Source organism: Talpa europaea (genome assembly GCF_964194135.1).
Source record: "Talpa europaea genome assembly, chromosome: 4".
In the NCBI taxonomy this organism is placed as follows: domain Eukaryota; kingdom Metazoa; phylum Chordata; class Mammalia; order Eulipotyphla; family Talpidae; genus Talpa; species Talpa europaea.
In genome coordinates this window covers 76131099-76158818 of record NC_140070.1, presented here as the reverse complement: position 1 = coordinate 76158818, position 27720 = coordinate 76131099, and positions in this window count along the sequence as shown.

The window sequence follows — 27720 nt, the reverse complement described above, 5'->3', positions numbered from 1 at the left end:
CTTGATTGATGGATGTGGAAACCTTCATACTCATTTCTAAATGCTGGCATTCTTGTTTTACTAGAAACTATACCAGAAACTCTCAACTCCTCAGAATTTAAAATTGTGGTCTTTTATCATTGCCTACCCATTAGTTAGTATAACATGTGGAACATGAAAGCAACTCTCTTAAATTTTTACTGAGTCACAGATATGGAATTACTTGCATATGTAATTACATGAAGGCATTTTTGTATGCATTGATATCAGAGTACTCTTGACTGATGGACCGGTAGTACCACTGAGGTAGAGTGACTTAGTTATCGATTAAAAAGCAAACACTTGGTTATAAAGACACTGGTAAACATATGCAAAAAAGTAAGGACAGATAAAGACCTAGGGGAGATCCTGCCTAAATTAAAAATAAGGAAGAGGGGCCTCCCTGGTGGCGCAGCGGTTGAGCGCTGGGTTGCGAAGCGCTCTGCGGCGCCGGTTCAATCCCCGGTTGCTCCCCGGCCACCGGAGGAGGGTCCCACATGGCGCGCAGACCTCTCCTGCCGCCTGCTGCTCCCCTCAGCAGTGTACTTCGGTCCTTCTGCCTGCTCTGCTCCCTGCTCTGGCTCTGGTGAATTCTCTCACCCTCCCATGCTTCTGACTGTACCCAGTGCATGTATAAACAAAAACAAACAAACAAACAAATAAATAAATAAAAAAACATGCCTATAAAAAAAAATAAGAAAGAGGTAGTTCTGATAATATGCCTCTAGAAAGTATATAAGTACAGGTACTGAATTTAAGACAATTAAGGTGCCTCTGGACTCCATGCTTGTGGTCCCAAAGCCTTCTCCAGGGTTTGATGAGAGCTTCAAGGGACTCTTGCTCTAAGAAATGCAGGTGCCCCCACCCCACCTGCAGATGAATGGCTGCTAGGAATGCTCTAGACCAGGCCCCACCCTAATCTACTTTGCCAGTTTCCTGAGTCTGCCAAGGGGTTCAGAACATCCCCCTTTTTTGTCAATTAATTTGTATGCTTATATTGTCATAATGTGGATTCCCCTCAATAAATTCATTGTAGTTATGCACTTGGCTTGAATATAAGGGAAAACCTTTCTGTTTCCCTGAATGTTAGCTCTTTTGAGATTCAAAATTTATATAACAGAAACCAACTTCAAAGTGTGATCTTATCTATTTCTCTGACTTAATAGTTTTTAAATTTATGCCCAGGAAGCATTGATATGTCATGGAAGTGCTACAGGGGCCATATGGGTTTGGGCTGACACACAAGGGGAAAAAAAATTATGGACAGTAGTCTAATCTCATTTGCTCCATTTTATTTACATTCTGAGTTTCTATATAAAGGTTATTCCAAGGAGTAATTTCAGTGATTTATAGGAAAATATGAAAAATAACTACCTTGAAATACTGCATTTCCAAGGGTTATTTATATTTAACAGATTGCATTTAAGAGGAAACTTCTAAATTGACTTAATGCACACAGCATCTATTTTGAATTGGAAGATTTGGGGCTAAAGGATTTGCTAGTATCCTTTGAATCATGCCACTTAGGTAAATGCTTTCACTAGTCATCAAATTCAATTATGTTCATTAAAAAGGGAACTAATGAATGGGTTATCTGTAACTGAATTTCATTTTGATTAAAAGAACTTCAACTATGCTGGTTCCTTCTTTTAAAATAACAATAAACAACAGAAAAATTTTCTATAAATGACAGAATAGAAAACCTCTTCAATGTGAGGTTGTAGTGAATAAGACAAAGAATTCTATAAGAAACCAGTTAAAAATCATTTATAAAATTGCTCTAATACTTCTTGTGTAGAAAGCTGGAAAATGGAAGTGAAAATGCCATTTCTGGAGAAACAACATATCAGAAAAACTGTTGTTCAAATTGTGTAATGAATAGGAATTAGCACCAAGGCAAAGCTATACTCTTGGGCGTCTGAGTTTTGCCTGATGTCGGACATTGCCTAGAATTCTGGTGTTCTTTAGTGGGTTTTTTTTTTTTTGTTTGTTTGTTTAAGCAACACTTACATCAGCTATTTATTTTATATTGCCTGAGTGTAATAAAATGTGGTTGTCAGAAAATATGGTAACTTTGTTATTGCTATTTGACGATGAAAGATTTGCCAAAATAAAAGAATGTTTGAATATCAGTAATTTATGTCAAAATTTCCTCAGAAAGACCCATGCATTAGTGATGTTTATTTTTTTTCTAGTTCAACATCAATGACCTACTTAGACCATTGGTCCGGGTTTACGGGAAAAAGAGTGTTTTTATCACAAAAGCCAATGATAGCTTTTGACATCTGTGCTAGATCTATTTCCTACCTGCTGTGCTTAATTTCAGAATTCAGTTCTATCATTAAAATAAAAACCTTGTTGGCTTTTCCATCAATGTGCCACATTATATCAATTTTCTCCAGGAATCATGTACAATTTCTAGGCACCACTGTCCCTGCACTTACTTGGAATTTTGAATCTTGCTACTTTACTGTATGAATTGAACTTGTGTATTATAAGATGACACGTGACTGTGAAAATGCATTATTTCTTGACTTCCCCAACTCAAGGACTAGAATGACCTATTTCTCCCACATCCTTGTTGCACTTATTTGTCATTCCTCTCTCATTCCATAGAGACTATTTCTGGGAGAGAACAGATCAGTAGGTTTGTGCAAGATAACTTCTCCATCAAAGCCTGCTGTCATGGACAAAGTGGGTTTGGACATGCAGACTGAGTACACATTTCCATGTCATCCTCCATCGTGTGCTGTCTCTTAAACTTCAGTTTTAAATGGCAGCTACAAATATTAACTCAGAGCCATCATTCAGTAGCTGAGTGACTAAAACACACATGTAAGCATCCTTAGGAGTCTATTGCTAGAATTATGAGGGTTTTGATATTAATGAGAGACATAGGGATGATCCCTCCAATCTTGGAGAAGAGGATCAACTGGTATATGGAAACAATATTTCTTCTTCATGGATCTGCTTTGTAGCTACACTTAATAATTGTATTTCTGAGAACATGTTTACTAATTATGAGAAAAACAGGTGCTGTTTATCATGCCCCATCTTTGATTCTCTGCTGGACTATGGTAGCTCCATCATTCGGATTCCTAAGGCAGAAATATGGGTAACGTACTACACATGCCAGGTGACTAAATTCACTCTTTTTTTTACATTGACAAATATATTTTATATACAATGTGTCTTCTTCCATTCCCATGGTTTCAGAGCATCATCTGAAGTCTGCAATAGACTTTCTGATTTATTTCTTTTCTCACTCTTTAGTGACCCTGGAGAGATTTTGTAAAAGGCAAATATCAGGTTACTTCCCTGCTAAAAAATCTGAGATTCCCCATCATACTGTACAGGGCTTAGGAGTGGGAAAGGGGAAGTGGAATGTGTGCAAAACTTTCCAAATGATTCGGACATATGACTCCCTTCCTGGATTGAGAATCAATGACCTACAAGATAATAACAGCTAACGATTATTATCAGGCAGTATTTTGAATGCTATAGATATATTTAGCCATTTAATGTTTACAAATATCATATAGGTGTAGCCTTTAGGTCTATTTTATTGATGAGAAAACTAGAACACAACAAGGATAAGTGCTTTTTCTAAGATGTCAAAATGTGTTAATAGAAGAAACAAGAAGCAGTTACTAGACATTTGCTCCTCAGCTCTATTTAGTTACATTTACTCCTGTAGGACGTTCTCATTTCTTGCTTCTGTCTACGTAAATATTAGTGATGTGTATGATATATCTGATGTATTCCTTATCTCCAAACTTTCAATATTTTTAAAATTCCTCAAGTTACTCTGGGAATCTTAGAAAAAGGACAAATTTAATCATAAGGTAAGCGTGAAGATTTTTTAATCTTAGAATTATTTGTTGAAGCAGTTAAGGAAAACCCTGGTAAAACAATAACAAAATAAGAGTTTTTCCTAACCTACTAGATACCTTAAGCTTGAAGCTAATTGAGGGTAAAGGGATTATCAAAGGACATGCCAATGGGAAACTGGAGTTGATAAAATGTATTGAAATGCATAATATTAAATTTTGAGAAGAGATATATTTCCTTGGATTTTTGTCTCTTTAGTAAAAGATGATGAAGTAGACAGAGATTAAATAGAAGTCTTCCTATCAGAAATAACTAGGAGACTTAAGTTCTCTAAAAGGTAAGTTACTGTTGATGAAAGGAGTAATAATTCAATACAGTAAATCAAGGAAACAGGACAATGCACATCTGGGAAAAATAAGAAAAAAAAAAAAAGCAGGATGCCTCACATGTCTGAGAATGAGAGTCTGTGTTTGGCAAAAATGCTAAATAGGAAACTTTCAGTGCTATGATGGCTCACATAAAAGAACTTGTTGAGAAGAGATTGATGCATGACCATTCTAATAATTTTATAGGCAATGTGTCTACCCTTTCAAATATTGTGGTATTTTTGCTCAACTATTGCTGTTCTTAAATTTCTGGTCATTTTATCTGGAATATTTAGAAGAATGACCACACACAGTAAAAGATAACTTTTGATTTGCATATTATGTACAGCAGCACAAAACACATTTGGAAGCTTTATGAAGAGAATGGGAAGATGTTTCTAGGAAATTAGGAGTGGTAAACACTTAATAATTGTCAAGTACCTATTCCTACATCTTGAAACAGGCTATAGAAAATAACACTGACGTTCTTTTTCATGCACAGGCACCACACTTTCTTTTTAACCAATTTTCCAATTGGTTATTAATTTAGAATGTAAAATAGTAAAAAGGGGATACATAGATCACAGTTAATAATTTCTTCCTTGTTAACTCACCTTACTTAGGTTTAAAATTGTTCCACTTTGATTTCATCTGTTATATTTCAAGAATATCACCATCATGGTTAAGAAAGACCTTCTGTGCTACCATCTCTTGTAGAGTGGTTGGAGTATAAAAAGCACATTATTAATTTTTTTTTAGAAAAACATTAGGGAACTATAACTTAAATAGCATAAGATATGGTGGTTTTGTGTAGAATTCAATACAATTTAGCATATACACCATTGTACAGGCATCACTACAATCTAATTTTACAATAGTTCTGTCACCTAAGAAGAAAGCTCGTGTCCATTTATAGTCATTTCCCTTTCCTGGATGACAACTCATCTTACTCTACATTAGCATATATATTTGTGTGTGTATAATATACAATGTGTGTGTGTGTATAATATAAAATGGGAACAATGATAGTATACTTGTCTTGTAAGCTTTTAGGGGAATTAAATATATGGATGTGCACACAGTTCTTAGAATGGCGCTTGGCATAATAGTTGCACTGCATAAAATTTTATTTTTTTTAAAGATTTATTTATTTATATAAGCACTGGGTACAATCAGAAGTGTGGGAGGGTGAGAGAATTCAACAGAGCCAAAGTGGGGAACGGAACAGGCACACTGACGAAGTACACTGCTGAGGGGAGCAGCGGGCGCTGCAGGAGAGGTCTGCACGCCATGTGGGAGCCTTGCTGGTGGCCAGGGATCGAACCTGAGCTGCAGAGGCTGAGGGCAGCTCCGCAGGCCTGCGTTCAAATGCTGCGCCACCGGGGAGGCCTTGCATAAAATTTTAAATCATTAGTTTGATTATTAGGACATCATTAAAATAAAGGGAAATAAAGTTGATCAGGATTGTGAATCCAGGAGAATTGATACTGTTTTCCTAGGTGTGATCAGTGAAATAAAAATCTCTTTCAAACAGAAAACTCAGAGTTCAGTCAGCTCTTGTAGACATAAACTTGCCACATTTGTGAATGACCACTTCCTATATCAGAAATTCAAGAATAAATTATTTTTTCATGGAAAGTGGGAATAATGTAATTTTTTTTTCCTGGGAACCTTATAACTTTTCTTTCCTTCCTGTGAATTATGTGGGTGATTCCCTTACTGGGAAAAATTTGACTCCATAATAGAGGAAAAGATTCAAGTGGATATGGGAAAATAGCACCATTTTCTCCATTATAACAACAAAACCAAAGAATGTCCTTTAAAAAAAGTCCTGTTCCAAGGCCAATTTCTGCAGCACACTTCAAAATAATCTCTATTCATCAACCACTCTGTCACTTCCAATAGATTTTTTTTTTCAAAACTAAGTAGAATGGCTTATTTACTCCAGACTTGTCCTGTGAAATCTAAGTTGGCTGACCAATCTGTCTGTCTCACAACCTTAGCAGGTGGGAAAAACTTCAGGGGCGGTTGGTGTTATATTTCTCAAGTGACTGCAAAATAGGAGTACCCTTGAAAGATGAGCATTCCTTTTGCTTGTCTTTTTCTTGGAACAATGCTGACAGCCTGCTGTCTAACCATGGTAAAACTTTCTAATACCTTCTCTAACACTGAAATGGAAAATAAGGGAAATACATCAATTTCTAATGAAAAATTGCCATTTACAATGAAGCCACATTTTTCTGGGCAATCCAAAGTGTGTGTTTATTCTGTAGTACGTAAAATGAATCTCTCAAGGAATGGCTTGGATGCTGGTCGGGTTAATTACTTGAATAGCTGCTTCTGTTTTGAAAATTTTATATTAAAAAAAGCAATCACTGGTACATTAGAAGGGGTATGCAAAGTGAATCTTTATGCTGTATCTTGATTTCAATTAAAATCTTACATGTTTAGAAAAGGCTCTAAATATTGAGGTCCATAGTTATTGACTTTTACAACGTGTTTCAATTCATCTAATTTCTTTTATTCAATGCTGTCAATAATCTGCTATTAGAAGTGTTTGAAAGTGGTAGTGACTTTAGTAGAATATCTTATGTATGTCATATATCCCTTCACAAGGTATTCAACATCATTTCACTAGGACAATTTTTTTATATTATGTGGTTATACACTATTTTAAAAGTACTTGCAATGTCATCATCTAAATAACAGGTCTGGCTACCATCTGTCTGTCATCTGATTTCTTTTTAATTAAACACTTAAACAATCTCAAAATGAATGTCACCTTTCGGATTCTATAATTTGGGGATCAGTAATTTTCTTACTGACATATCTTAGCCTTCAAAAATTTTTCAGTAAGAATTTCTATTTTTGAATTCATTTGAAATAGGAAGACAGGTAACCAGATAGCTTTTTTTCCCCCAGTAGTTCAACACATCAACAAAAGAAAAATAAAAACTAGTTAACTTTGTTTTTTTAAGAGAATTGATATGAGGTAGAGTTTTTTAGTAGTCAGTAACATTACCCATCTAACTGACCAAAGGGAAAGCCCAGAAAAAATCATAATCAGACAATTATTGAACTATAACTGGGAGAGTCCTATCGCCAATCATTCAATGAACAATGTTGGGTCAAGTGATTCATACTTAGTGAAAATTATATATCATGGTCACCTCATGCAAAATAACTTTACATGGATTGATATTTTAAGTATAAAAGTAAAACTAAAACCTTAAGAGTGATGAACATCAATCTAATGCTTTATTGTAGCAATGGTTTCCACACATGAGAAGCAAAACCCACTATAAATCATAAAAACGGAGATTGAGATATTTAATCATAAAATATAAAAATTTACAAATAGATTATCCCAAAGAAAAGTAAGTGAAAATGCTGAAATGAGGAAAGTAGGAGAAAAATGGAGAAGTAATCATATTCTTGACTATGAGGAGATATCACAAGTCAATGAAAATGAAAAAATGCATTAACGATGGGTAAATTTTTGATATAATATGCAGAAGAATAAACATGAGATATGTTCTAAATCAATAATCAAAAATCAAATTTTAATATTGTGATGTCACTGTGATGTCACTTATCAATTTGGTAGAATTTTTATTGTTTTAAAATAGTACTCTTGGTTAATGTGGGAATAACTGGGTATTGTTACAAATTGCTAGTAAATGTAAATTAGTTAAAATTTTGTAGAGGACAAATTAATAAATTGTAAAAACTATTCAAAATGTTAGCAAGGTAAGTATAATTCTAAAAATTTAATGATAAAGATATTTATAGAAGTGTTTTAATGATAGCAAAGAAACAAAATATTAAAAATATAAGATATATCGGTAGCTTGTAACACATAGAAGGCACATGTATACATGTTAGGAATTATGTTTTGGAAATGTTATTTAAGTGGAAAATGTGTTGGCTGAAAAAAAATTAGTTACAAATAGCATATAAATTATCCTAAATTAAAAAAAAAAGGCTGAAAATATGTCCTCCAAAATATTTTTAACAGTTTTTCTTTGTAAAATGATTATGGATGGTTTTAATTTCCTTCTTTAGATTTGTTGATTCCAAATTTTATAGATAAAGTATCATTATTTAAGGGAAAAAGCAAAAAACTATAATATGACTTAGGTAGGTAGCTCATATCATGGTTAAGCTTTCTATAATTATCTGGTCTGGATTCTTAACCTGTTTGATTATTAACTGTGATATCAGGCAAAATACTTGATGTCTCATTTGAGTTTTTTTTTTTTTTTTTTTTGTAAATGGGGAAAAATGTAAAGGCTAGTTGTAAAATTATTTCAGATCAGGCAAAGGTATAAAATGACATTAGAATTTATTTGTTTTGGGCCCCCCTGGTGGAGCAAGGGGTTAAGCACTGCACTATGAAGCAATCCACAGCCTCTGCAGGAGGAATTTGATTCCCTGCTGGCCAGGGAGAAACCCACATGGTGCAGCAGACCTCTCCTGACATGCCTGCTGCTCCCCTCAGCAGTGTATTTCAGTCAGTCTGCCTGTTCTGTTCCCCACTCTGTTTCTGGTGAGTCCTCTCACCCCCCGCATCTCTGGTCTGTATCCCAGCTCTTGTATGCATAAATAAATAAATCTTTAAAAAGAATTTATTGGTTTTGATTTAGATATTTGCCATTGTTATGCAATTGGAAGGTTGTATTATAGTTATACACTTCAAAGTTGTCCTGAATAGATGATGAAACTGAATTTTTTTAGGCTATTGTGTGCCCATGTTCATTGTAAGCATTTTCATATCATCAGGTACAGTGTCATATTTGTGCACTGCACAAAGGCATGGGGCAGAGGGGATGAGGCTGGGCTAAAACAAACTCTAATTCTGTTTCATCAGCCATGTGCCTTCACATCAGATGGGTACTCAATAGCTTGCACAGCACTGAAACTTTTATCCTTATGTAAAATCCAGTGACTTCCTATAATAAAAAAATATATATTATTTTCATATGTTCATTTCTATGCCTTATGGGATAGTTTTATCTTCCTTCTCACAAAGAAAAAATGAGTACTTTTTTTCCCTTTCTATCTGTAAATACATCCGATTTCTGAAAACTCTGCCAGTTAGTGATATACAATCGGGTCACCTACTTTAGTAATGTTACCTTAACCTTAAAAAAAGTTTAACTTTGCTATTATTTTCAATGGCCTAAATCATCTTCAAAATGTTTCAGAGGAAATGCTGAATTTTGCACAGTAGCCATATCAAATAACAGAATAATATATCAAGCTATCCTGTGTTCTCTCTCATAGTCTGTGCTATTGAAATCTACCTGCTGTTTAAATTCCATAGCCTGGCACTCTGATATTAACCTTGAGCCCTAAACTCCACAGGATTTACCAAACATACAGACGATGTCTTATTAACTTACTTTCTGCCTTCCTTTCTCTGTATCTCTCAGATATGAGCTTGTAATTTTCTGTGGTGGGACACTTGTGTATAATAGCTTGTGCTATCTAATTGAATGAGAGGTTTAAAGCACATTAAACACTTGCAGGGAAATTGTCCCAGAACATAATGCCCTTTCCTGACTGTTAGCTAGCCTTCTGGATCCTAATCAATAGACTGATCAACAGCTGGAGAAGAAAGACAAGGTGACAGAAAAACTGTGTACTCTAATGTGCCGGGAAACAGAAAGTCAGATCCTTTTCAAAGGAGGCTGGAGATAACAATTAAAGAGCTAAGATAAAAGCAATTAAATTCAATGTTCTACAAACATTTTGGAAACACCTATGGTGTGCATGGGTCTGGGCTATGTGTCAAGGAGAATGCAAAAATAAACCACCATTTTTTAAGATTGGCAGATCCTGAGAACAGAGTAATTTGAAACTGGTTTGTCTATGACAGAGGATCTGATATCATTTATTTCATAAAAAAGTACAAAAATTGTATGTCCTTTAGTGTGACTAAATATGTTTTTCTGTTTTCTGCTGTTAAATAAATTGAGTTAAATCAGCATATTCTAATGGAAATAAAGGTAGAAGTGAAAGCTGCTATGTTGGGCAGATGATGGAGGAAGGTGCTTATAAGGAAAGAGCTGTTTATTTCCTACCTCCATATTGTCTTCTGAAAAAATTCTATACCAATCTCTAGGGTACAAAGTAATTAATGATATTCTGACTAATTTATTTATAATCCTATAACCCATGAAATCTTTAACTCTAAACCCTGGTTAGTGACCAAATCTTACTGGGTGATTGTTGTGCTAGTAATTAAGAAAGGAATGAATAATGAAAATGTAAAATGCCAACTATTGGTCCCCTACACAAATGGTAAGGAAAATAAAAATACTTTGCTTCTTCTTATATATTCTTTTTATAACAGCCAAGCCTATAGCGTGTGTCAGTGGCAGATCAAATATTAAAAGCAAATTTTAATAAGTGAGACTCAAAAAGGGATTTATAAAGCTCAAGGGATTTAGAAAGGAGTGTTCAGTTCAGGGAATTCCACAGCTCGGGGGCATAACAGGTGAATGCTCTGTTGCCCATGGATGAGAGGCCTGACAAGGGGGTTGATGAATTTGAGATTTATTATTAGAAAGTAAGGACTGAGGGCACGTATAAATGGAGGCCAGTTCTGATAGGAGTGAAAGGGAAGTTCCATAGAGGTAATGAAAAACTCTGAACCAAATTTTAAAGTCAATGTACTGACTGATAGCAAGTGAGTGTAAATCTGCCATAACTGAAGTAATGTGATTGAATTTATCGCCAAGAGTAAATGCATGGATTGAGGCAGGTTGAACAATGGTGTGCTTGGTGAGTGTGAGACTTGGGAGAGTTTCCCTATTAACATAATCTAGAAGTCACAACATTATACATTATAATGGTAAAAGCAATGCAAGTACTTTAAAAATTAATAGTGGATTAACTGCCTTAAATCCTTGGAATAGCTCAATGATGGAGCTTTCCTTTGATAAAAGCTTTTAGATAGTTAACTGTAAATGATTTGGGAAAACAAAGAGTAATGTGGAAATAAAAATTTTATAAAGCAATCGCAATACCTTTATAAGTGCCATTTAAAGTGAAAACGGCAAAAGCAGCAAATAACTAGAGACGCACATTAACTGGTTATAGAGGAAAAGAAAGGGGAATGTATAGCATACACAGTCGATGCTATTTGAGAAAAATTATTTTTTATAATAAAGGGATGTTCTCAGTGCTAAGCAAGGGCTATTCTTACAAATAGAAAATTGTGTAGCATTGCACTGGGATGTTAGGGATTACTCATTCTCCTTGCATATAATGTGTTTTGCTGACCCTGTTCTTTCTTGGGACTAACTCATTGACTGCCTGTGGACTTTAAAAGAGGCCCATTCACAGCAATGGCATTCCCACTCCGTCTCCAAAGGCTTGGTAGAATCACATTCAAACTGTTCCTTGGTTTTACTTGTTCTTTCTTCTTCAGTAATGTTTGTAGATGTATGTATTTTAATAGAAAGTTTAGGTATCTGTGAGAACAGAAACATGCCATTTTTTTTTGTTGTGCTCAGTGTCTAAGGACATTGTCTAAAGATGTATTACAAAAATTTACCTTCTTTGTAATATTTTTTCAAAGATTGATTTGTGCATTCATGGAGGAGTTGGAGTATAGGCCAGAGGGGCAGAGTGGGGTGCAGGGGGAAGATTCACCAGAGACACAGAGTGGTAGCAGAATAGGTAGATCTACTGAAATACACTGCTGAGGGGAGCAGAGGACAAGCAGGAGAGGTCTGATGCACCACGTGGGTTAGCTCCCTACTTGGGGATTGAACTCAGGCCATAGAGGTGATAGTGCTGAGACTTAACCTGTCCACCACTAGGGAGGCCCCTGAAATATTTTCATAAAATGTTGATTATGCCATTTATGTTGCTGATTTTGGAAAAGTTTTCAGAAATATTTGAAATTATGTTTGGTTCTAGTCCATTTGTACTCTATATAATCATATATCATATATACCATAAACTGGGTAGCTTGTAAACAATTGAAGTTTATTTCCCTTAATTCCAAGTATTGGGAAGCCCAAAATCAAGATGTGGGCGGATCTGGCGTCTAACACAGACTTATTTTCTGCTTTATATAGAACTGTCAACTCTCTGTGTCCTCACATGGTGGAAAGGAGAAGGAGAACCTGAGGTCCCTAAATAATACCATTCATTAGGGTTCCACCTTCGTGGCCTAATCATTTCTGAAAGGCACTACCTATTTTTTTTTTTAAGATTTATTTGTTTTTTTTATACAAGCACTGGGTACAGTCAGAAGCACGGAAGGGTAAGAGAATTCACCAGAGCCAGAGCGGGCAACAGAACAGGCAGACCGATGAAATACACTGCTGAGGGGAGCAGCAGGTGCGGCAAGAAAGGTCTGCACGCCATGTGGGACCCTCGCTGGCAGCTGGGGATGGAACCGGTGCTGCAGAGGCTGTGGGCAGCATTGCAGCCCAGCGCTCAACCTCTGGGCCACCATGGGGGGGGGGGGCGAAAGGCCCTACCTATTACTTACAAATTCCATCACTTTGGAGCTAGGATTTCAATATATAACTTTTCAGGAGACATAAATGTTTATAAACATCCTATGAACACTTTTCCATGATCATTTATGGTTATAATAAATGGACATAGTTGAAGAATATATTTTGGGTATAGTAAAAGAGAAAATAAGATAAAAGTTCCAATTATTGAATAATTTGTTTTACTCTTTCAATGTATTCATGAACTATTATTGACAATCTGTTTTGTGCCAGACACTCTTCTATTTATTTATTTATTTTTAGATTTATTTATTTATTTATGTAAGCACTGGTACAGTCAGAAGCGCAGGAGAGTGAGAGAATTCACCAGAGCCAGAGCGGGGAGCAGAGCAGGCAGAAGGACCGAAGTACAATGCTGAGGGGAGCAGCGGGCGGCAGGAGAGGTCTGCGTGCCATGTGGGACTCTCACCAGTGGCCGGGGATTGAAGCAGCGCTGCAGAGGCTGCGGGCAGCTTCGCAGCCCAGCACTCAACCGCTGCGCCACCCGGGGAGACCCCAGACACTCTTTTAAATGCTTGAGATATATAATTGAACTAAACTGACAAAATTCCTTGCTTTTGTATAATTTACATTCTAGTTGGAGGTAAGAGATGATAAAAACCACAAAAAGGATCCTATGTAACACATTATAAGGTAATGAGTGTCATGGAGGAAATATCTAGACATGGTAAAGAGGTGAGGAGGACTGGGAATGTAGCAGGGGTATGTGGGAAGTGTAAAGTAAGTTACACTTGTTAGGGACAGGGTGAATATTAAATTAAATTGTTTTTAAAGATTTATTTTTATTTATTTATTCAAGCACTGGGTACAGTCAGAATCGCGGGAGGGTGAGAGAATTCACCAGAGCCAGAGCCGGGAGCAGAGCAGGCAGAAGGACCGAAGTACACTGCTGAGGGGAGCAGCGGGCGGCAGGAGAGGTCTGAGCGCCATGCAGGACCCTCCTCTGGTGGCCGGGGAGCAGCCGGGGATCGAACCAGGCCGCAGAGGCTGCGGGCAGCTTCGCAACCCAGCGCTCAACCGCTGCGCCACCAGGGAGGCCCTAAGTTAAATTTTGAAGTAAGCAAAGGGGCTATTCATGAGGATTTCTGGGATCACATCAAGAAGGGATGAATGAGGGAGAGAGTAGCACCATAGGTATAGATTTTCTGTGGTCTGGTAGACCACATTACAGTGATAGAAAACACAAAGGCTTTTATTGTGAGTGAAATGGGGCATCAATAGGGGATTTTAAGTATAGGAATGACATGCTCTAACTTTATTTTTAAAAGTGACTCTTACTGGTATATTGGTAATAAAGTTTAGGTTACAAAGTTGAAATAAATAGTTACTGAAGTCTAATATTCAACACACTACTGATTGCTGTAAATAGGAAGGAAAAGATACCATGAGCAGTAGTAAAACATGGAAAGTACAGAACAAACAGTTCTTATGCTTCAAAATCAACTTGTTGGATAAGTTTTATTATAAGAAATATATATATGCACACACACACATACAGAGAAAGAAAGTATGATATGCAATGATTATAGGTGGTCTTTATCCATTAGCCTTTACTCACTAAAATTTTCTCTGGGCTTTAGTCTAGTAATTTGACACATTCTTGTGTATTTCAAAGATTGAAACCCAGAGGGAAGTTAAGTGAGGAATTCCACTGCCATATGAGCTGCACCTGGATTTCCCAGATATTCAGATCCAAGTCTAGTGCTTTTTTCTGTAGTAGGACATCTTTTCTCTAATAATTCTATGTTGATTCTGCTAAAACAATCTTTAGAACCCAAGCAGCAGCTATTCTTTGGGTAGAACTATTGCGATGTTCTTTCTTAAAATATGCTGAGACAGCTCATCAGAGACTTTGCCCCCTGGAACAGATAAACATTGAAATTTGTTGTCACTGATGAAAATTATTTTGAAAGTCGAATGGGGGAAAATATCTTTTTTGGGTTGTGAGAAGATCCAAAGTTATATCTTTGAAATGTCAAAAGTCAATGAACTGCACTAAAGGAGTGAAACAATAATTTGGATAATCAAAGCCATTTTTCTTCAGTTTCAAAATGCCAGATACAAAGAAAAAATGTGCTTTCTAGGAGCAAGTAGTTTACTTTTTAGTAAGAAAATTTTGAAATTAGTTCATGTACTGAAAGCAAGATTGATGACAATGAAACAATATGTAAAACCATTTCTAGTGTGTGTTAAAATAATGGTTAATTTTATTTAAAAAGGAACCAAAAATAACAGCAGCAACAGCAGAAAAGAGCAACGATGAAAGAACAAATATGCAAATAAAAATTCAGCAAGTAAGAAGGTAAAGGTTTATTTCTCTTTCAAAAGGGTATGGCCAATTTTCTGGTGTCACAATTCTTTTGCTAGAGCTCACTTAGGGATGCTGGATTCAGTCATCTTCATGCTCTACAGTAGGGCTCAACATTTTTTTTTGTTTGTTTGTTTAAGATCTCATAGAAATATTTTAGGCTTGATGGTCATACCATGTCCATGCCAAATCTTCAACTCTGCTTTTGTAGTGTGAAAGCACCTGTAGATAGTACATAAGGGAGGGCATGTGGCTACATTCCCAAAGACTATTTACAAAACAGGCAATGCTTCATTGGGTTACAAGAAATGATTGCAGGTTGCAAACTTGTTCTTTAGGTTACTGTTGGGTCTGCATGGTTGAAATTGGGTCCCTGAGATGTTAAAATAAAAGAAAGTTAGCAAAATGTATGCATGATGTTATAAGCTCAAAGTGGTATTTTGGCTTCTACTCATTTCATTAGTCCAAATGTAATAAAGTTGCTACACTTGGCTATATGGGATGTTGGGAAATGAGCCAAATGTAAAGAATGAAGAATAAAGGAGACTGGGGGACAAATTGCCACAAAGCATGATTTGCTTTGTACTGAAATCTTGTCAGTGATTACTCACTCAACAGATATCAATATGGTGATAATTCCATGTGATTATATGCCTACTGATATTTTAGGAATCTTTATATTCACTTTTATTATGAAAAAATTAAAATATATAAAAATATTGAAATTATAACAAACACCCAAATTACATTACTTAAATTCTATAATAAGTGTTTTGCTACATTTGTTGGATGTATATATATATATATATATATATATATCAGTCCAAGTATACTTCTGTTTAACAGTAAACCCATCTTTTTTAAATACTTTCAAACTAATTTTCAGATATCAATGTACCTCACTGAGCACACACATCCTTAAATAATTAGAGTTCAATATTTGATTATACTTCTTTTTATAGGTATAATTTATATTTTATAAATGAAAAAATCTCAAGTGTGCTATTCAACAAATATTTAAAAAATGTAAACCTTTATACAGATTTAGAAATTTCAGTCATTTCAGAAAGATCTTCTGTGCTCATCCAGGTCAATCTCCCCAATATAATTTGCACCACAGTGTAGTTGTCACTATTCTAGAAATACATATAAATTACATCCTATAAATAACCTACACACCATTGTGCAAGGTTCCTTTCACTAAATATATTCTTCTTGGACATTTTGCCCATGTTGTTGCATATATCAGTTTATTTGTATGAATATCTCACAGATTCTTTACTTGTGTTCTTATTAATAGATACCAGAATTTTTTTCAGTATTGATTTATTAAGGATAAAGTTATAGACTTTCTTGAACAAGTTATTTTTGTTGATACACATGCACACACCTGCACAAACACACATAATGATTCAGTAAGAACAAAACTACTCTGTTGTTAAACTACACAGAGTTTACACAGTTCATGTATTAGTTTATGTAAATAGACCTAGATTGCTGTAGGAATGGAAGGGGAGGCCATTTACATAGATTAAAATGGATTATTTTTCCTAATGGTCATCTTGATTGATGGCAAGTATTTAAAAAGGCATAAAAAAATCAAGAGATTTCTCCAAAAGTAACTCCATTTTAATTTATCTTGTCTAAAATTTGCCATTTAAAATAATTTCAAATATGCTAAATTAATTTTTGAAATAAAGCAAAGCATAAAAAATCTGTTACAAGAGTAAGCAAACTTTAATTGATGTTTTTCTTTCTTTCCATAACTTTAATTCAAGAATTTTGGCAATATTGCCATAGAAGAATGTCATAGAGAATGATGAAAGCAGGGTTACAGAAATAAGTAAGAGTTAAGGAGATGTGATAATGTACCATTTTATGATATGTTTTCTTTCTCCTCTCTTTTTCTGTCAATTTATTTATGTTTGTACCAAAATATGAGTTTATTCTTGTATTCAAAAGAACATAATGAAAGAAAAATAAAAATGAAAATAGACAATAAGAATTAAATCCCTTTTAAAAAATTAGTCATTACAGATATTAATTTTCCAGAAGCTTAGCAAGGAGTTTTTATGGTAACCATCCAAATATGTCTTTCTGCCCATCCATCCATCCATCTGTCCATACATCCACCCATCCACACATGCACCCACTCACGCACCTACCTATCTTTCTACCTAACTATATTTATTTTTAAATGGCACAATTACTCTTACACAAATGTAAAATGAATATATGGTAAAATTTTGGTTTGGCTTATGATTAATGATGTTAGTCAAGCAGATATTAAAATTGATTCAAGGAAAATTCAAAGAACGGACGCATTTATAAATCAGGAATATTGAAATGAATGAGCAAATGACACAAAACTGGCTTTTTCTCTGTGAAGGAGGGAAATCAATTGAACTTTTGCCTAACAGAATTTATTTGCCTTGTCGGTAGGCAAGAATTGTTTTTCATTGCTTTCAGTTATTTACAATGTATGGAGTTTTAAAATAGCTAAAAGGCAATGAAAGGCACAGAACTACCTTACATTCAGAATCAGCAATCCATAAGAATGTGTTCTAAACAATGGATAATTGTTCATTGAAGTAGATTATTGTCATCTATCTGTCTATCTGGCAATCATCTATAATGCATCTATATTGACTTATTGAAAAAAACTAGTAATCAAATTATGTGGTTGATATTTCTAGCCTATAAATAAAAAGCCAAAATAAGAGGTAAATCAAGTATTTATTTGGGATTAAAGAATTGTAATTGGGTATACAATTTCAAGTATAAAACTAAAATATCCCCTGAGAAATTGTGTTTTTTATGATAATAAAATTATGTGATTAGATAAGTGGTTAAAAAATGTTAATGTTAACAGGCTTAAATTATTCTTGGCTACACATAATTGGTTACTGATTCTGTCCTCTGGCAAAAGTCTATAATCATTAGTCTCTGTGATTAGGATGCCCATTTACCTTTTGGGACATCAAACAATGATTTGTGACACAACTGCAGTTTTGACTCAATAAAACATCTTCTGATCCAGTACAAATGACCATTCTGGCCTTATTTTAAAATGGTTCCACTTATGTCTGTTTTCACTTTATAATCTCTCTCAGAAATCATTAAAATTCTAGGAGAAACTATACGGTCAGTAGAACTAATATTGATTATTAGCCATATACTATAAATCTTGCATGCCTACATTTTGTTACTGCTTATTTCTTTAATCTCTTGTGTTAGTTAAGTAATAAAAATGCTATAAATTCCTACTAATACTCAAGGAATTCCTACTAATACTCAATTTAAAAATATTTATTTATTTATGCATACAAGAATGGGGTACAGGCCAGAGGTGTGTAGGGGGTGAGAGGATTCACCAGAGACAGAGTGGGGAACAGAACAGGCAGATTGACTGAAATACACTGCTGAGGGGAACAGTGGGTGAGTCAGGAGAGGTCTGCTGCTGCCATGTGGGTCACCTCCAAGGCCAGGGATCAAACTCGTGCAGCAGAGGATGAGGATAGCTTCATAGGTTGTGTGTTAACCCCTTGCGCCATCAGGGAGGTCTGGCAATTTTTTTTTTTTTTCTGTGAAAGACATTTTAACAGTGTTTTCTAGTGGACATGCTATTATATTTAAGTAGAAATGCAAAATAAAAAACAACAAACCTGCAATGAGTTTTTGAGTAAATAACCCTGCTAACTAAACTTCTGCATACCAGTGTGTGAGAGAAAATTATTTTTGAGCAGTCTAATCAGATGTATGCAATTATTTTTCAAGAGACTATAAAGTTTGATGGACTTACATGACAATTTCTTTTTTAAAGATTTATTTATTTATTTATACAAGCACTGGGTACAATCAGAAGCACAGGAGGGTGAGAGAATTCACCAGAGCCAGAGTGGGGAGCAGAACAGGCAGAAGGACGAAGTACACTGCTGAGGGGAGCAGTGGGCGGCAGGAGAGGTCTGCGCGCCATGTGGGACCCTCCCCCGGTGGCTGGGGATTGAACAGGCACTACAGAGGCTGTGGGCAGCTTCGCAACCCAGCGCTCAACTGCTGCGCCACCAGGGAGGCCCCTTACATGACAATTTATATGGTAAAAAAGAAAACAAGCAAAATATCTCACTTCCATGAAAGGCAAATGGATATACTTTGTGATAGTTTTCTGTTCATGTGGTGAGAAATCTGTAAATTACCTTTGCTAGGTATGTATTCACAGTTCAAAGGATCAGAAAGTTCAAGACTTTAAATCGTAAAATAAAAAGGATTGGCTTCTCATCTGGCCTGATATATTTTCAAGAAAATGCCTTTAGGGAAGGGGCCTGGGGAAGAAGCTCCTTTTTCTCTATTTATTAACAAAGAAAATTTCATCATTTTACCTTTATATAAAGTATCAAAACCCAGTGCAAGTTTTAGCCCAACTAGTACAAAAAATGATCAAAGAACAAAGCTTCATGTCCTGTCACTTTGTAAGAACAACAAAATATGTAATTGCTTTTATTTTATTTCTGCTACACAGAGAAAAGACATATCATTAAAGCATTAGCACCTAGTACAATTATTTTATAATTAAAGCAGTATCTAGTCCTAATTTGTATTATTTATCACCTTAGAAAAGATCATAAAAGCTTCCCTATATCCTTTGTTGTATACAAGTGAATTCTAAATAGCTCCTGCCCCTCTCACTTTAATCAGTACATATGGGCATTTGACAAAGGGGGGTTTTAATTTTAATTTCTTTGCTCCAACAGATTCTTAATTTTTAGAGTGAAATTATTAAATTTGTCATTTTTATTCTTGCTATTTCTTCCCTGGATATTTTCATTTTGACAGGCAATTTCTTTGAAATAAAATTAAATAGTTTCCTTTCCCATTAAATCTACTATTGTCTGAAGCCTAATCAAAACATGATTTTCTAACGAGTTTTAACTATGGCAATGAACAATGAATTTGGATAAACAGAAGAAGCTGTGCTGGGTGAAAAATATGATCTCTGAAATATTTCAATTTAAATGATCACTGTAGGAGACAGTTTATGAAGTTGCCATTTACAGTAGAGCACTGTATTGATACAATCTAGCAAAATGCCAATTAGATTTTCAACTCATGTTACTGAAATGTGAACTATAATGATCCCTGTCCAGTTTCAATCAATGTGAAATGGTATTCTTTATGCAATGGAGAGAAGAGAGTTCATTGTGGCATAAACACACAGACTCTGTTATGCTAAAATCAAATGTAACATCTGTAATTTTTATTAAGTGATCAAACTATTTTTTAAATAATTATTTTAGGGCTGAAACAATTTCTTTTAAAAATGTGTTGTTGAGCAAGTTTTGCTTGAATTTTTTAGTAATGTAATACCTTGATGAAGGTATTAATAAAAAACTCTTGCCGTTTTAGCCTTAATTAAAAAACAATTAAGTTCTAATAATTTTCATCTTAGTCTCTCTTGAAATATTTTGAAGCCCTTTTATACTTACCAAAGTTAGGGGAATTAAATTTAGTTCAGAAAACTCCAAGGAAGATTTAATTTCAGAAACTTTAAACTTATAAATATGTTGTAACTAATTTCTTCACATTCTTTAAAAATGCATCTCCAATAATTTCAACAATTTTTTTTAATTTTCAGTATAGTTTGAAAATGTAATTTGAAAATCTAAAGTGAAAAACTAGTATGTGAAATGTAACTTAATAACTTTGCAGTACGTATTTGTTTATCCATAAAGAAAAGCACCTTACTTTTTCCTAAATCGTTTAAAAAATATATATTTTTCTTCATTTGGGACAAAGCTATAAGAGAAGATTACTAAATTATATTTTTAATGAGCCACATGTTTTACTGAGTACATTGTGAGAATTTCCCCATAAAAGTAAAACATTCTTGAAATCTTTTAATTATCTGTACCAAAACTAGAACTTCATTTGATTCTTCTTTCACATTATCTCCATTTTTTTTCATAGTCTACTGTACATGAAATAATTTTAAATAGAGATCTGTTAATTAATTTCTGATCCTTTTCCATACGGCTTTTTTTTTAAGAAGTAGATTTTACTCAGTCCAAAATAATATTTATAATCTTGTAAGCAGGTCATAGTTCTGATAGTATTCATGAACCAACTATTATCAATGCATTATTAAGTATTGACTATTTAATCTTTGCCACTTTGATTATTACAAATTAAAATTACTTATATATTTTTTATTATTAATGAAATTTTCATCTGTCATGTTGCCTTCTATTTTTTCACAGACTGTTTCTGTGTATGCTTGTACTACCCAACCAGATTCCATATATCTTTAATATAAATTTTATTGCAGGAAAAGAGATGGTTGCTTCTTCCTTTCTTGATGACTAGTTTTAAATAGCTTTGGTGATTTCTAACTTTTTTTTCAAAGCTTGTCTCCTGGTCACCTGCATTTGCCCTTAAAATAACTTTTTGAGATACAGTAGATTTATTCATGAAAAACTTGTTTCATAAGGTTTCTTCTAACTTGATCTCAAAGATCTCCAAAGATAAATAGGTATTTGGGTCACTTGTGTTGAATATTGTTCATTTGTTTTTTTTCTCTCTAATTTGCTTCATTCCTTTCTTCCCCTCTTCATCTCCAATTTTCTCATCTTTCTTGAGTTCAATTAATGCAGTTACCTCAATAAACAAATAATTATGTTAAAGTAACCAATGACCCTCCAATTTATTTAATCCAGTGCTATTTCTCAGTACCCTCAGTTTTTTGAAGCTATCAGTTTGGTTTTCCTTGAAGTGCTTTTCTTCTCTTGGAAACTCACTTACTTGATATTCATTTTAATTTGCAAACCACCAGCTTTCCATTTTCTTTCTCATTTTCTGACCTTCCAGTGTGACAAGGCCTTGGTCTTGGTTCTTGTCTTTCTTTAATTCAGCATAAGTATTTTGAGATTTGCCAAAAAAGAAAAAAAAATTGCCAAAAAGGAAATCACAAAGTGAGTGTTACAGGGAAAAGTGAAAGACAGTGGAAGGATTACCAAATCAGTTGTAGGTAGTCTTATTCAGAATAAAAGCTCAATCTTGCGTAGGGTTAATGTTAGTTCATTTATTTTTTGTGTTGATTTGATTTCAGTGCTTGGATTTACCACTTTTCATTTACTCATGCACATCATGATGGATATTTGGGCTCTTTTCTAATCATGGCTATTACCAAAAAAAAAAATCTGCTAACAACATTTATATATGTCTTGTATGGGAATATATACATATATTCATAAATAAACATAAATACATGTAAAATGTAAAAATATATACATATATATGATTTATATATGTTGATTCAATAACTTATTTTGGCTGGTTAATATGGTATTGCTAAACATATTCTATTCAAATTTAATATGAAGTAAATTAATGAATGAAAATGAGAATATTATACTACATGATTTTTAAAAACTTTGACTAAAACCTGAAAGACAGATCAAAAAAATGCATCAGATATTCCATTTTTATATGTGTAAAAAATTATGTAAAAGCATGTGGACATATGTGCAGTGATTAAATCTAACCTGGGTGGTTTCACATATAAGAAAGATCATTTTGTTTATCACAAGGAGATATGTATTTTATTACTGTAAATTGTCTCCCTAAGACGTCACCTAAGGTGTATTATCTCATCTAATCTGTGTTTGAACAGAAAAGTCAGTCACTCATATCTTCATCAGATAGAAGTAAAGAAAAAAATTGAACTTCCTAGAAAAATCAGTATTAAATAAAACAGTTTCAACTGTAAAAAAGCAAACAGGTAAAAATATTTATGGAGTCACATTGAGGCCTGAGGATAGTATTGAATCTATTCATGCAATTACTTTTCTATTTAGTAATTTGTATTCATAAGTTAGGTCTCCAGTGGATAAAGGACTAAAAATATGACTATGTTTTTTATTTAAATATTTCATTTTACATAATTCTTACATCTTTTTTCATCTTTGCACAGTGTATGCATTTTTGTTTTGGTTATATTCCCCCATACAATTGAAACCCCCGTATTTTGACTCTAGTCCTTCTTTTTCCCACACCTCCCTCCACCCCCCCGACCCCGTACTGTGTCTCTGTTTTATAGTTGCTTGTTGATTTTGATTTTTCTTTGTATTGATTAGTCTTTTTCCTGGTCTCTTATTTAGGTTTTCTAAATTCCTGCTATGAGTGAGACCATCCGGTATTTTTCTTTTTCTTTCTGACTTATTTTGCTGAGCATGATCCCTTCTAGCTCCATCCCTATTGCTGCAAACTGCATGCATTTATCTTTTTTGATTGCTGAGTAATATTCCATTGTGTATATGTACCACATCTTCTTGATCCAGTCATCTATTTTTGGGCATTTGGGTTGCTTCCATAGCTTAGCTATTGTAAATAGCGCTGCTATAAACATAGGGATGCAAGTGCCCTTTGGCGTTACTCTTTCTGTGTCCTTTGGGTAAATACCTAGGAGTAGAATTGTTGGATCATATGGAAGCTCTACATTTAGTAGGTCAAGAAATCTCCACACAGCTCTCCATAGTGGCTGGACCAGTTTGCACTCCCACCAGCAGTGCAGGAGAGTTCCTTTTTCTCCACAACCTCGCCAACATTTGTTGTTGCTAGTTTTTTTAATATGTGCCATTCTCACTGGTGTGAGATGGTATCTCATTGTAGTTTTGATATGCATTTCCCTAATTACCAGTGATGTTGAACATTTTTTCATATGCCTGTTTGCCATTTGCATTTCTTCTTCAGAGAAGTTTCTTTTTAGCTCTTCTGCCCAAAAAATATGACTATGTTATGATTGCCAAAAAGGAAATCACAAAGTGAGAGCTACAAGGAAAGGTGAAAGACAGTGGAAGGATTACCAAATCAGTTGTAGGTGATCTTGTTCAGAATAACAGCTCTAATCTTGTATTTCTGAAAGACTATCCTGAATGAAAGAGCATCTTGCTTGTTAAAAATGATTATGATGTGGGCCTCACTGGGGGCACAAGTGGTTAAGTACAGCACTGTGAAGCTATCCACAGCTTCTGCAGCACAAGTTTGATCCCTGGCCTGGGAGTTACCCACATGGTGCAACAGACCTCTCCTGTCTTGCCCGCTGCTCCCCTCAGCAGTGTATTTCAGTCAGCCTGCCTGTTCTGGTCCCCACTTTGTCTCTGGTGAATCCTCTCAGCCCCCGCACCTCTGGCCTGTACCCCAGTTCTTATATGCATAAATAAATCAATCTTTAAAAAATGATGATGAAGTGATGATAATGATGCTGTAAAGGCTTTACATTTTATTTTTAAAAATATAGAGTCATTTAGTCTATACTTTTAATCATTTACTTTATAGAATTTAAAATAATCTGAATGGATAAAAATGCTTCCATAATCTAAAACATTAACTTTTTTGGTGGAACCAGCAAAGGAGAGGTTAGGTTAACATATCATAACATATAGTATAATAGAAAATTTCAATGGCATGCATAAGAGAAAACAGAAAAAGAATTAATAACAAGTAAGCAGAAAGAAATTACCAAACTTAAACATTGCATTTCAGAGATAATTTGAAAATCCATATTGGGAAACACTTCTTTAAGTCTTCATTAAGTCTATTCAGTTTTTTCTTATTGAAATTTTGATACACTAACATAGGGTTTTGGACTTGTAAATCCACTTATTCATGTTTGGTTTGTTATAATTGCCACCTTTATGCCCTCTGAACAGATTTCATGAAAATCCCATTATACATTTTATGTGAAGAACTTTAGACTTACCATCTATTTTTTTTAAATCAAAATAACATTGGTTTATAACATTACATAGATTTCAGGTGTATGGAATCATAATTTGACATCTATATATTCCATGATATGATTGCCACCAAAACTACTTTTCATTCTCTACTATATGGTTGGTTTCATTGCCTGATACCTGCCCCCACACTTCCTTCCCTTGTGGTAACAACCATTTTATTCTTATAGACTAAGAGATATTTTTGCTTTGTTTGCTAGCTTGTTTATTTATCTCCACATACTTATGAACTCTTACAGCATTTTTTTTCCATCTGTCATATTTCACTTAGCATAATATCCTCAAGGTTCATCCATGTTATTGCAAATGGCATGATTTCATGTCTTTATTATTATGGAGTAGTATTCCATTGTGCGTATGCATTGCAGTTCCTTTGTCCTTTCATTTATCAAGGACATTTAGGTTATTTTGAAATCTTTGCCCTTGAAAGAAATGCTGTAATGAACGTAATTGTGCATATATTGTTTTGAATAGTATGTACTCAGAAGTACTTTCTTCAGATAAGTACTCAGAAGCAGAATAACTGGATCTTAATGGCATTTCTATTCTTAGTTTTTTTTTTTTTTTTTAGGAATTACCATAACATTTTGCATAGTGGGTGAATCAATTTACATTTCCATGAAAAATATACAAGTGTTCTCTTTTCTCTGCATCCACACCAAACTTGTTCTACAAATAGGAGAAGGTATTTGCAAAGGATATATCCACTGAAGGGTAAATACATTAAATAAAAATAACTCATACAACTCACCAACACTAAAATGAAACAAAAACAATCCCATTAATAAATAGGGAGAGGATCTGAATAGACGCTTATTCAAAGATATAAAAATGGTTAATATGAACATAAAAGGGGTACATCACTTAATATTAGAATGATGAGATTAGGATATTGATAGAGAACCAAATCCACAATGATGTATCACCTCAAACCTGTGGAAGTAGCTTTTATTCACTGTTTTTTTTTAATTTATTTAAACATAAAACTTTAATGTTCAAAGCTTCTATTCATTTTGAAACTTCACCTTCTCTTATAGCTTATTTTCCGTCTATAGATAAGAAGCTTGTCATTTAAAGATTATAGCCCACAATAGCATAAATAGAAATTTTTTTTTGCAATTGAATCCAAAATCACTGATGGAAAACTTTATTTGTACAAGGAAAACTGCTCATGGTCTTGGCTGTGCACATGGAGACTACTCAGACAAGTCCTGAATCTGCTCTCCTGAACTTGTGAGAGATACAAGAGATAGAATGAATGGTCATAGCAAGTAAGGGCTCTGGTATGGAACAAATATCACCTTGACTGCTGATCATTATCCTACTTACTGTGTGATTGAGGATATTTATTTGTACTACAGATTTCTCATATGTAAAATAGGGATTATACTTTCTTCCCAGTGTTGTTTTGTTGACACAATATGATCTTGTCAATTATCTAGTAAAGGAGGCATAACATCATGAATTCTTCATAAATATTAATTCCCTTTCCTTTTTGCTTCAGCTTAACCTCTGTCCTCACATTAAATTCCTACACTGAGCAAAATAAGTGAGTTTCCTCTATATGATCTGAATTCTCCTATTGACTGAAAGTCCCTATACTTCTTTGAATGTGCTGAGTCATTATCATTGGCATACTCTTACTTAACTTTCATTTTTAAAGAATCATTGTTTGAAGATGAGTATTCTTTTTTTAAAGATTTATTTATACAAGAGCTGGGATACAGGTCAGAGGCACAGGAGGGTGAGAAGACTCACCAGAGAAAGAGGGGGGAGCAGAACAGGCAGACAAACCAAAAGCACTGCTGAGGAGAGCAGTGGGCAAGACAGGAGAGGTCTGCCATGCCATGTGGGTATCTCCTTGGCCAGCCAGGAATAGAACCCATGCTGCAGAGGTTGTGGACAGCTCAACAGTGCTGCGCTCACCCCACTACACCACCTGGGAGGCCCGAGTATTGTTAACACTTGACATGAAGATGTCTTTAAATAAGCCGATGTCATTTTTTTTAAAGACTTATTTGTTTATTTATACAAGAACCGGGATAAGGCCAGATGTGTGGGAGGGTGAGAGGATTCACCAGAGACAAAGCAGGGAACAGGCAGACTGATAAAACACACTGCTGAGGGGAGCACCTGGCACGACAGAAGTCTGCCGCACCAGGTGGGACCCTCCCTGGCTGGCCAGAATCAAACCGGCACTGCAGAGACTGTAGACAGTTTCACAGCACTGCGCTCAACCTCCTGTGCCACCAGGGGAGGCCCAATGTCATTATTTTTTATAACAGTCATGACTTCCTGGCAACTAAGGATTTTTTTTAGTGCCCTCCCCCCAAAAAAAGGGTATGCTTTTGACTGGAAAGTGTGATTAAGACAGATTCTTATGCTATAAAAGTATTAACTTTACGGGCCTCCCCAGTGGCGCAGCGGTTGAGCGCTGGGTTGCCCGCAACCTCTGCAGCACCGATTTGATCACCAGCCACCTGGCGAGGGTCCCACATGGCGCACAGACCTCTCCTGCCACACCCTCTGCTCCCCTCAGCAGTGTACTTTGTCAGTCTGCCTGTTCTGTTCCCTCTCTGGCTCTGGTGAATTCTCTCACCCTCCTGCACTTCTGACTACACCCAGTGCTTGTATAAATAAATAAATAAACAAACAAACAAACAAACAAATAAATAAATCTTTAAAATAAATAAATAAGTAAAAGTATTTACTATAGCATTTTTTTCCTTTCAAAATGTTGGAAATTAGAAAAACAGTTCTTGTTATGAATTATATATATTTTAAGATACAATTTTTAAAAATTTTATTATAACTAAAAACATTAAGAATAGTGATATGTTTTCTATTTTGCATTAGTATAATTAGTA